Source organism: Corvus brachyrhynchos, unplaced genomic scaffold (assembly GCF_000691975.1).
Source record: "Corvus brachyrhynchos isolate BGI_N302 unplaced genomic scaffold, ASM69197v1 scaffold661, whole genome shotgun sequence".
NCBI classification, from domain to species: Eukaryota; Metazoa; Chordata; class Aves; order Passeriformes; family Corvidae; genus Corvus; species Corvus brachyrhynchos.
The window spans coordinates 213087-221785 of NW_008236246.1; positions in this window are offsets into that span (position 1 = coordinate 213087).

An 8699-nucleotide genomic window follows, 5' to 3' on the forward strand; every position below is an offset into this window, starting at 1 on the left:
CTGTGAGGGGCTGTCTGAGACTGTGGGGCTGTCTGAAGCTGTGGGGAGCTGCCTTCCTGTCACAGCATGGCACTACTCCCTTTTTTTATTGGGAAGAGAAATTACACATTTTGCTCCAATGGCTCACGTGGCTTCCCCTGTAACTTCCACCACGTGCTGCCCACTGCCAAGGCAGCAGCCAGACCACTTCTGCCGGTTTTGGGGTGGATCGGTGCCCATGATCCCGTGTGGCACAGGGGATCACTCCTGGTGTAGTTCAGCAGTTCAGGTTGGGTTTGTGCAGCTGCGAGGCAGCGATGCCTGCAGCCCTCGAGCAGCACCGATCTGTGTGGTGTCACATGTGAGCAGGGGGCTCTTGCTCTTGTTCTCTAAAAGCAAACAAGGTGAAAGGGGGCAGGTGGGAAGGTGTGGAAAGCTTGGCAGTGCTGCGGTTTTAAATCTGGAGTCAGCTCAGGGTTAATTATTTTTTGAACCAGCAACTCTTCCTTGGGGCTTTGTCTTTTCCTGCTCAATGCTAAGTTGAATTTTTGTTCATTGTGTTACAAATAAAGTATGTAATTCATGCTATTATGTATAAAACTGAAATGTAATAAGACCATGCAGAGACAGAGTTTCAAAATCCCTCCACCAGCCTGGCTGAGAGAAAAATTTCACAACACTGAAAGAAGTTCTCTCACAGATCTAATCAATAAGTGAGGATTCCACCTAGGTGGGGTTGGATCTTATCACCGGGACATTGACACCATGATGACTTGATCACCTTCTTCTGATATCTACATCTTATCTGAAAAGGAATCGCACATTCCGGGAACTAAAAATAACTGTTCCAGGAACCAGAGATGGCCCATCCATCATCAGAGATGGCCCTTCCATCACCAGAGATGGCCCACTCATCACCCAGGATGGACAATTCATCAGACCCAGGAAAGGCTTTGTGCAGCCCAACTTCGGGACAAGAAAACTTCATGAATATGCTAAAATTACGAGAAGAATAGAATTAATTCGGACTCTGCCCAAAAACTGTATAAGGAGCCAGCCGAAGCAGCACTCGTGAACTTGGGAGGTCTGGTGTGATAGAGGTCAGACCTATACGTGTTCACCCAGCTCCGACCCCAGGCTCGGGGCTGCTTTTCTCGATCGTGGCTTTTGAGACCGATATTTTGGTCGCATAATAAATGTTATTTCTTTATAAATTTTGATTGGGCAATTCTGTTTATCTTAATTGCTCAGTGTTTTGCTGTGGCAATTCTGCCTGTCTCTGTCCACTGTGGTTCAGTTCCAGTCTTTTTCCAGTTTTATTAGGTTTTCCTGGTGTTTGTCACTGTTGTACCCTTATCTTTCTTCAGAAATAACACAATAGAAATCCATTTGTGCCTCCAACAACTCCCAGGAGGGAGAGGTTTTTCAGGGTCTCTTAGACACACACCACCTTTGTTTGGAGCAATGTTTATATCTGCCACTGCCTTGGCAGCTGGGCATCACCTGCACCAGCTGCTGCAGATGGACTGGCTGGCACCGAGCTCCTGGAATATGGAAAAAGATGGAGTGGAGCTCCTTGATTCCTCTCTCTGAGAAAGGAAATAATTTACCCCTGTTACTGCTGGTAATTGTCAAACAGCCACAGAGCGGCATGTGGGGCAGCCCTGGCCCTGGCAAAGGGATGTGCTGCCTTTGGCCACTCCTTCCTGGTGTGCTCAGCTATTCCACAGCCACTCCTGAATCCTGCACCTCCTGTCCTGCTCTGCGCTGGGATTTGGGAGCCTGTCCCTGGAGACAAGTGTGGTACAAACCAGGGTGGAGCTGGAGCAGGGACGGGGATGCTGCAGGGAGCATGGGCTGTGCTGGAGCCTGGGATTAATGCACAGGAGGCACTGACTGCGCAGGGGCCTCGTTAGGACAGCGCTAATGACGCAAGGCAGCCTCGATGCAAATGAACTCCAAATGGGTTAATCAATAGGAGGAAAAAATCCGTGGAGCCGCTGCTTTGGGTGCCCTGGTCCCACTCCTGCCCTGCCCGTGTGCCCGAGCTGCAGCGAGAATGTCCTGCATCCTGCAGGGTTGGCACCTTCCCCTTGCCATGGAGCTGAGCAGGGGCTCCAGCAGCCCTTGGCCACCGCAGCTTGAGGGGCTGCATGCACTGGGAACCAAAACCCTGAGCCACAGCTCCTGCCAGGCCTGCGGACAGACGGCTGTCAGTGATTGAACACGGACTTCGCTGGGTGCTTGCAAAGCCAAATTTTCTTGCACAAGGCACATCTTTATATACTGTTACAAACCAGCAGTTCAGCAGCTACACAACTTCAGTTTCTAAGGTTACAGGTTTTACATCTCCAACGGCCCCCGATTACAATCTCCTCGCCCAATCTCTTTGTTTCACCTCCTGCTCTTTGTCTTGCCTCTGCCAGATGCGGCCTGCCTGTCTCTCCCAAGGCCCCACAGCAGACAGAGCCATTCTCCGTGGTGACACTCTGAACCTCCACACCTCCCCCTTTCCTCTTCAGCAATTAAAACCTGCAAAAACTCTATGTCTATGTGGGTCTAACATGAAGGGGGAGGTGAAACCATCGCTCCAGGGTCATCAAAGCTCGTGTTCGATGCTTTTGCATTCCCCGTCCTCGCGTTGGTCACTCTCAGGTGGCGTTGGTCTTTTCTCTCTGTATGGGCGAATGTTCTTTGCAGGGATCCACTTAGATCCTGTATCTGTGGAAATACAAGCATAACCTCTCCTCCATGTAATAAGAGGGAAAGGTCCAAGTACTTTGCCTGATTCCAAGTCCTTTACTAGGACTGGGGCTTTAATTTCAGTGGCTGCTGCACTCTGTCCAAAATGCCACATTATGGGCAGAGTTTTGCTATCTGAATAACAATTTAAAACATTAAAAACATATAAGGCTTTGTGTAATCTACCTTGAGGTGTTGCACTCTTCATTCCCCCTCTCTGTTGCCCCAATAAGCGTTTTAGTGTACTGTGAGCCCGTTCTATGAGGGCTTGTCCTGTGGGGGAGTGAGGAATTCCTGTGATATGCTGTATTTCCCATGAGGCAAAAAAGGTAGCTAAAGAATGGGAAATGTCCACAGGGCCATTATCTGTTTTAACTTGTTGTGGCACACCTAGAAAGGCAAAAGCAGCTAAGAAACGGCATTGAGCATCCTTTGCCGCTTCCCTTGCATGGCAAGATGGAGATAGGACTCCTGAAAATGTGTCCTGAAAAGTGGAGGAATGGATGTATTTTAAGCAACCAAATTCAGGAAAATGTGTAACATCTGTTTGCCACAATTGGAGGCTCTGCAAACCTCGAGGGTTAATTTCATGCAAGCTGGGGGTAAAATGATAGCGCTGGGAGCCAGGGCATGCAGCAATAATGTCTTTAGCTTGTTGATATGTGAGTGAAAAGGATCGTAGCAGGGCAGAAGCATTTTGGTGGAAAAAGGAGTGTCTTAATTTGCTTGGGCAAACTGATTAGGTAACACCTCTATTGGCAATGTCAAAAGGTCTGCTTGTCGGTTACCTTCTGCAATTAAACCTGGGAGAGTTGTGTGTGAGCAAACATGCATAAAACAAAGTAAGGATTTTTGCGGTTATCTAAAAGAAAAAAAGCTTCTGGAGACAGGGAAAAAGTAATGGGTTAGTAATTTCTCGCAAAACTGCAGATTCAGCTCTTTCAACAATTCCTGCAACACAAAAGGAACCTGTGATAAGATTAAAGGGAGTATCCCACCTCTCAAAAGCACGCACAGCAGCTGCCAGTTCTGCAATTTGAGGGGAACTTGACACAATAGCAACATCTGGTGTCTACTGATGGGTGTCTGAGTCCATCCACAGAAGCACAGATTTATGTGGTAGTCCTGACCCATCAGTAAAGACTGTCAGGGCTTGCAGAGGAACTTCAGACAGCTTCGGTGTGGCTAATAAGTTGAATGAAACAGTCAGCAAGTGGTGTGCATGCAGATGTGAAGTAAGCTGACCTGTAAAATCACATAAAGCTATTTGTAAAGCACCTGAGTTTTGTAGTAACCACTGCAAGTAAGGTGAAATCACAGGCAAACATATGTGCATAAAATCTTGTCCTGCTAGAGCAAAAAGGCGGTTCCACGCTCTGATAATTAACATGGCAAACATTTCATGCTGTGTGGTAATAGTTTTTGTCATTTGATGTGGTAAAAAGACCCATTCAATAATTAGCAGGGGATCTGGTGCAGAAGGATCCCATTGGTAAATTAAGGCATATGGCTGTTTTGCTGGATTCAAAAGGATTAGGCAAAAAGGTAGTTCTGGGGCATATTGAGATGCCTGCCTTTTCTGCAAAGCCTCAGTGACCTTCTGCAGGGCCTCAGCGGCCTCTTGTGTCACTGTGCGGGGTGACAACAAATTAGAATCTCCTTTCAACAAGGCAAAAAGAGGGGCAAGTTCTGCATTTGAAATTCCTCATAGAGGACGTGCCCAATTGATAGTCCCGAGTAATTTTTGTGCATCATGAAGTGTAGAAATTTTTGTCTGTAATTTCAAGGCTTGAGGATGAATGGTCTGGAACTTGATGCGCCAGCCCAAATATTGCCAAGGGGGATGCTTTTGAATTTTTTCTGGGGATATACACAGTCCCGCTTTGTTTACAGCATCTGTGGTAAGGGCTAGGGCTTTCTCCATGAGTTGATGGCTTCCAGCTGCAATTAAAAAATCATCCATGTAATGGTAAGTTAACACGTCTGGTACTTATTGACGTACTGGACTCAAAACATGCTACAAATTGCTGAAAAATAGTTGGGCTATAGTTGGAGTCTTTTCCACACATCACACGGGCGGCTGGAGAAAGCACAGTGTCAGCCGCCGGCCCCTCCATGGAAGGGGAACCGCTTCCAGCAGCAGCTTTCTCTTTGTTAGTTTTTTCTGGGCTTTAATTCCATTATCGCCCTCCAGGCAGGCAGCATTTGAGCGGCCACCTCATCTCCTCTCGTAGTGTGGTCCCATAATATATCTCCCACCTCATCCCACACCTCTGACGTAAAGGCGCTGCTCGGGTTTAGTGCAGGCACTTTAGTGATATGCGGAAAAGACTCCACTACTGGAATAAGTAGTAAAGTAGGTATGTTTATTCCAGTGCTGGGACACACGGGGGATAGCTCCTCCAAAACCATGCGTGCCGACAGCTGCATTCAGTTTGGTATTTATCAGGTTACAAGTTCCATAGTCATTAAGTTTCCCAGTACACCTATACATATTCGTTACCTAGCTCCCCTTAGCCTCGCCTCCTATTACAATGAGCCCAAAAGTCATTTACATCCGCGTTGCGCTTGCGCAGTGTCGTCTGGTAGTTGTGGGCAGGGGTCTCTGGGACAAAATAAAGGGTCTTCCTCCTTCTGAACTTTTCACCTTGCTTCCCTGCGCATGCTCTTTATGTTCCTGGCCCAAGTCCAAACTTCAAGGCTGGTTTAAGTTAGTTTTAGGTTCAAAAACAGGATCTTTGGTCAAGATTCTTCCCCTTAATCAATAGTCTTCTATCTTCTCGTTCTGCTTTGGTAGGCACAATAAGTGTTGAGCAAGCTGTATGCATTGTTTTTAACAAACAGCTTCTTAGCAAATCATTTAACCTCTGCTTCCCCCTCCTCCCCCTGATTCATTAGAACCCACCCAACGCAGCATCATTTTAAGGGGTTGGGACGGTACAGGCTTTCCATGTTTTTAAAGTAAACGAAATATGAGTTCAAAAACATGGCTGTCCAATGAGGACTGCCCAGCCCCTTGTCATCCTCCGTAGCTCACCTACAATTTGCAGGGATTATCGCTGGCCAGGTTTCTCGCTTCTCTCAGCAGCACTCCAAGTCCCGCGGGGCTCGCCAACGGATGTGCAGATCGGTGTGTAATAAACTCCTCACACGGGGCACCATCTGTTGTTGATTGATCACGGACTTCACCGGGTGCTTGCAAAGCCAAATTTTATTGTACAAGGCACATTTTTATATACTGTTACAAACCAACAGTTCAGCAGCTGCAGAATTTCAGTTTCTAAGGTTACAGGTTTTACATCTCCAACGACCCCCAATTACAATCTCCTCGCCCAATCTCCCATTAACTCTCCTGCTAGTTGTTTCGCCTCCTGCTCTTTGTCTTGTCTCTCCCAAGGCCCCACGCCAGACAGAGCCATTCTCCATGGCGACACTCTGACCCCTCCACAGGCAGCAAGGGCCAGGGAGAAGGAACCGAGGCTCCCTTCCCTTGGCTCCATCCCAGGGCTGCAGGCAGTGCCTCCTGTGTCCTGCATGGATCAAACTGGGAATGTTTAACAGGGGTCCTGAGACGTCTCCCAGCCTTCAGATCCCTGAAGCCATAACCCTGGAATGTTTCCTCCCTCGATGAGGGAGCTGCAGCTCTTTCACAAGGGCCAGGCAAGGCTGACCTGGAAGAAGGGAGGTGCCAGCAGTCGGGAATGCCCCTGCGGTGCCCCTCTGCAATTTGCTCACTGTGTCTGCCTGGAAAAAATTATGTCTCTTCCCGTCACAGCCATTAAAGAATTCAGGAAATCAGCTGGTATTTGTAAAGGAGTGATGGTGAAGAGTGGGGAAATAAGGGGAGGGAGCCTGGAGCCCCTCAAACCCCCTGGGCTGGAGGTTGGGGGGCACTGGTTGCCCATGGCATGTGCGGGGCTCCCCAAAACGGGACATAGTTCTATACTAAAGGTTTCAGCATTTTTAGTGTTTTTTCCTCCTCCAAGGGCAGGTTTAGCCACATTTGTTGGTTTTTAAAAGCAAAAGCTGCTTCTCATCCCTGGCTGTGGCGGCTGTGCCTGCACACATTTGGGGGAGGGCAGCAGAAAAGGAATCGCTGTGATTTTTATACATTACAGTAAATACAAAAGCAAGTTTCAAGCTTCTAAATAAATAAATAAAATAAAAGGAAATCACCATTGGTTTTTATTCAAAAATCCTTGATTCCTCCCTCAGCTGAGGAGCAGCTGGAAGTGCAAGGAAGAGCCTGGAGCACCCAGGAAAGCTTAACTTGGGCATAGCTGTGGGCACAGGGGAGGCTGAAGAGGTTTGGAGAAGAGGTTTGGAAAAGACATATGTCAAGGATATTATTCTTGAAAAGCTGGGTTGGAAAGACATCCCTTGCTTGGAAAAGGGATTGAACACGGACTTGTGTTCAAAAAGCTTGGAAAAGACATCCCTTCCCAGCAGATGTGCATTTGTGGAGGTTTCAGACGATGCACGAAACAAGAGCTGTTTCTTTTGACTGCGCAGAATTGAGGATTCTTTTTGCACTTGAGCAAGCGAAAAGGTGGCCATGTCTGTTGGGAAAGGATCTCCAGGGGACAGGAATTTCTTTGAGAGTCTGACCTCTTTCATCCTGGGAAGATTTTTTTTTTCTCTTTTTATTTTAAATGGAATTATCTTTGTTTAAACAAAGGCATGTAGTGACAGGACATGGGGAATGGCTTCCCACTGCCAGAGGGCAAGGATGGATGGGACACTGGGAATTGGGAATTGTTCCCTGGGAGGTTGGGGAGGCCCTGGCACAGGGTGCCCAGAGCAGCCGTGGCTGGCACCCGATCCCCGGCAGTGGCCCACGACCAGGTGGGGCTTGGAGCAGCCTGGGATAGTGGAAGGTGTCCCTGCCCATGACAGGGGGTGGGATGGGATGAGCTTTAAGGTCTCTTCCAACCCAAACCATTCTGGGATTCTAAACGGTGGGAATTCCCAATGACTGCTTTTCAGGAGTTGGGTGCCCCAGGCCAGCCAGGACAGGAGTTCCCTGTGGGACTCTGCCCTTGCTGTGCAGTTTGCTCATCCCTTCCCTGGCCTGGCTAGAAGCTCGTGGGTTAAATGTTCCAGGAGTAGCCCTGTTAATGGTGAAGTTCTTATTGCTTCCCCAAAAACACCTTTCCTTGTGTTCTGGGACAGAGGGGCTGCTTGTTCTGCCTTTTTGGGGAGGGTTCCCACGAGGAGCATCCAACAGCAAATCCAGCTTTGCTGTTAAAATTTGGTCAGATGGAACAAATGCTCCCTGCAGAGAGGGAAAGCTGCTGCTGTGCAGAGCCGGGCTGGCAGAGCAGGAGAGGGACCTCTGGGTGGCTCCATCCTCACAGCTTTGGTGGCGGATGTTGGAATTTCTGCCCGCGTGCTACAGGAACAGCTCTGTGTCCCTGATTCGTCCGCGTGTGTGAGCACTGGGCTGCAGGGGATCCTCGTGCCTGGCTGGCACAGCTAGCAGGAGACAGTCCTACTCCAGTCATTCCAAGGAATTGTTATCCAGGGTTATCCCTGGGAGCACTGCCTCATGGCTGAACGCTGTGACATGTCCTGAGCTGTCCTGAACATCCCAGCTGGGCGCCGGTGCTTCCCACGTGCCCCAGTTCCTGCTGGTGTGGAAGGGGCTGGCTGCTGCAGCCCCCAGGATTGCCCGATCCATGGAGCAGCAGGGCAGGCTTTGCAGTCCTGCAGGAACCTGCATTTCCCTCCAGGCACAGCCCGACTGCTCCCAGTGACAGAAAGTGAATTATCCTTTAATAAGGTTTGATGGAGGATTTTATGGGGCCACATTAAGATGTGTTCACTCAGTGCTGAAACCCTTCTCTGGGCAAGTTCTCTGCCCTTCAGAGTGATGAGAGCTGCTCACACACATGCTGTGGGGTGGGATCCCCTGCTCCGCCCATGGATGGCTCTCTCCAGGGACACCTGTGGTCAGCGGCTCCAGAGCAGGGCAGTGA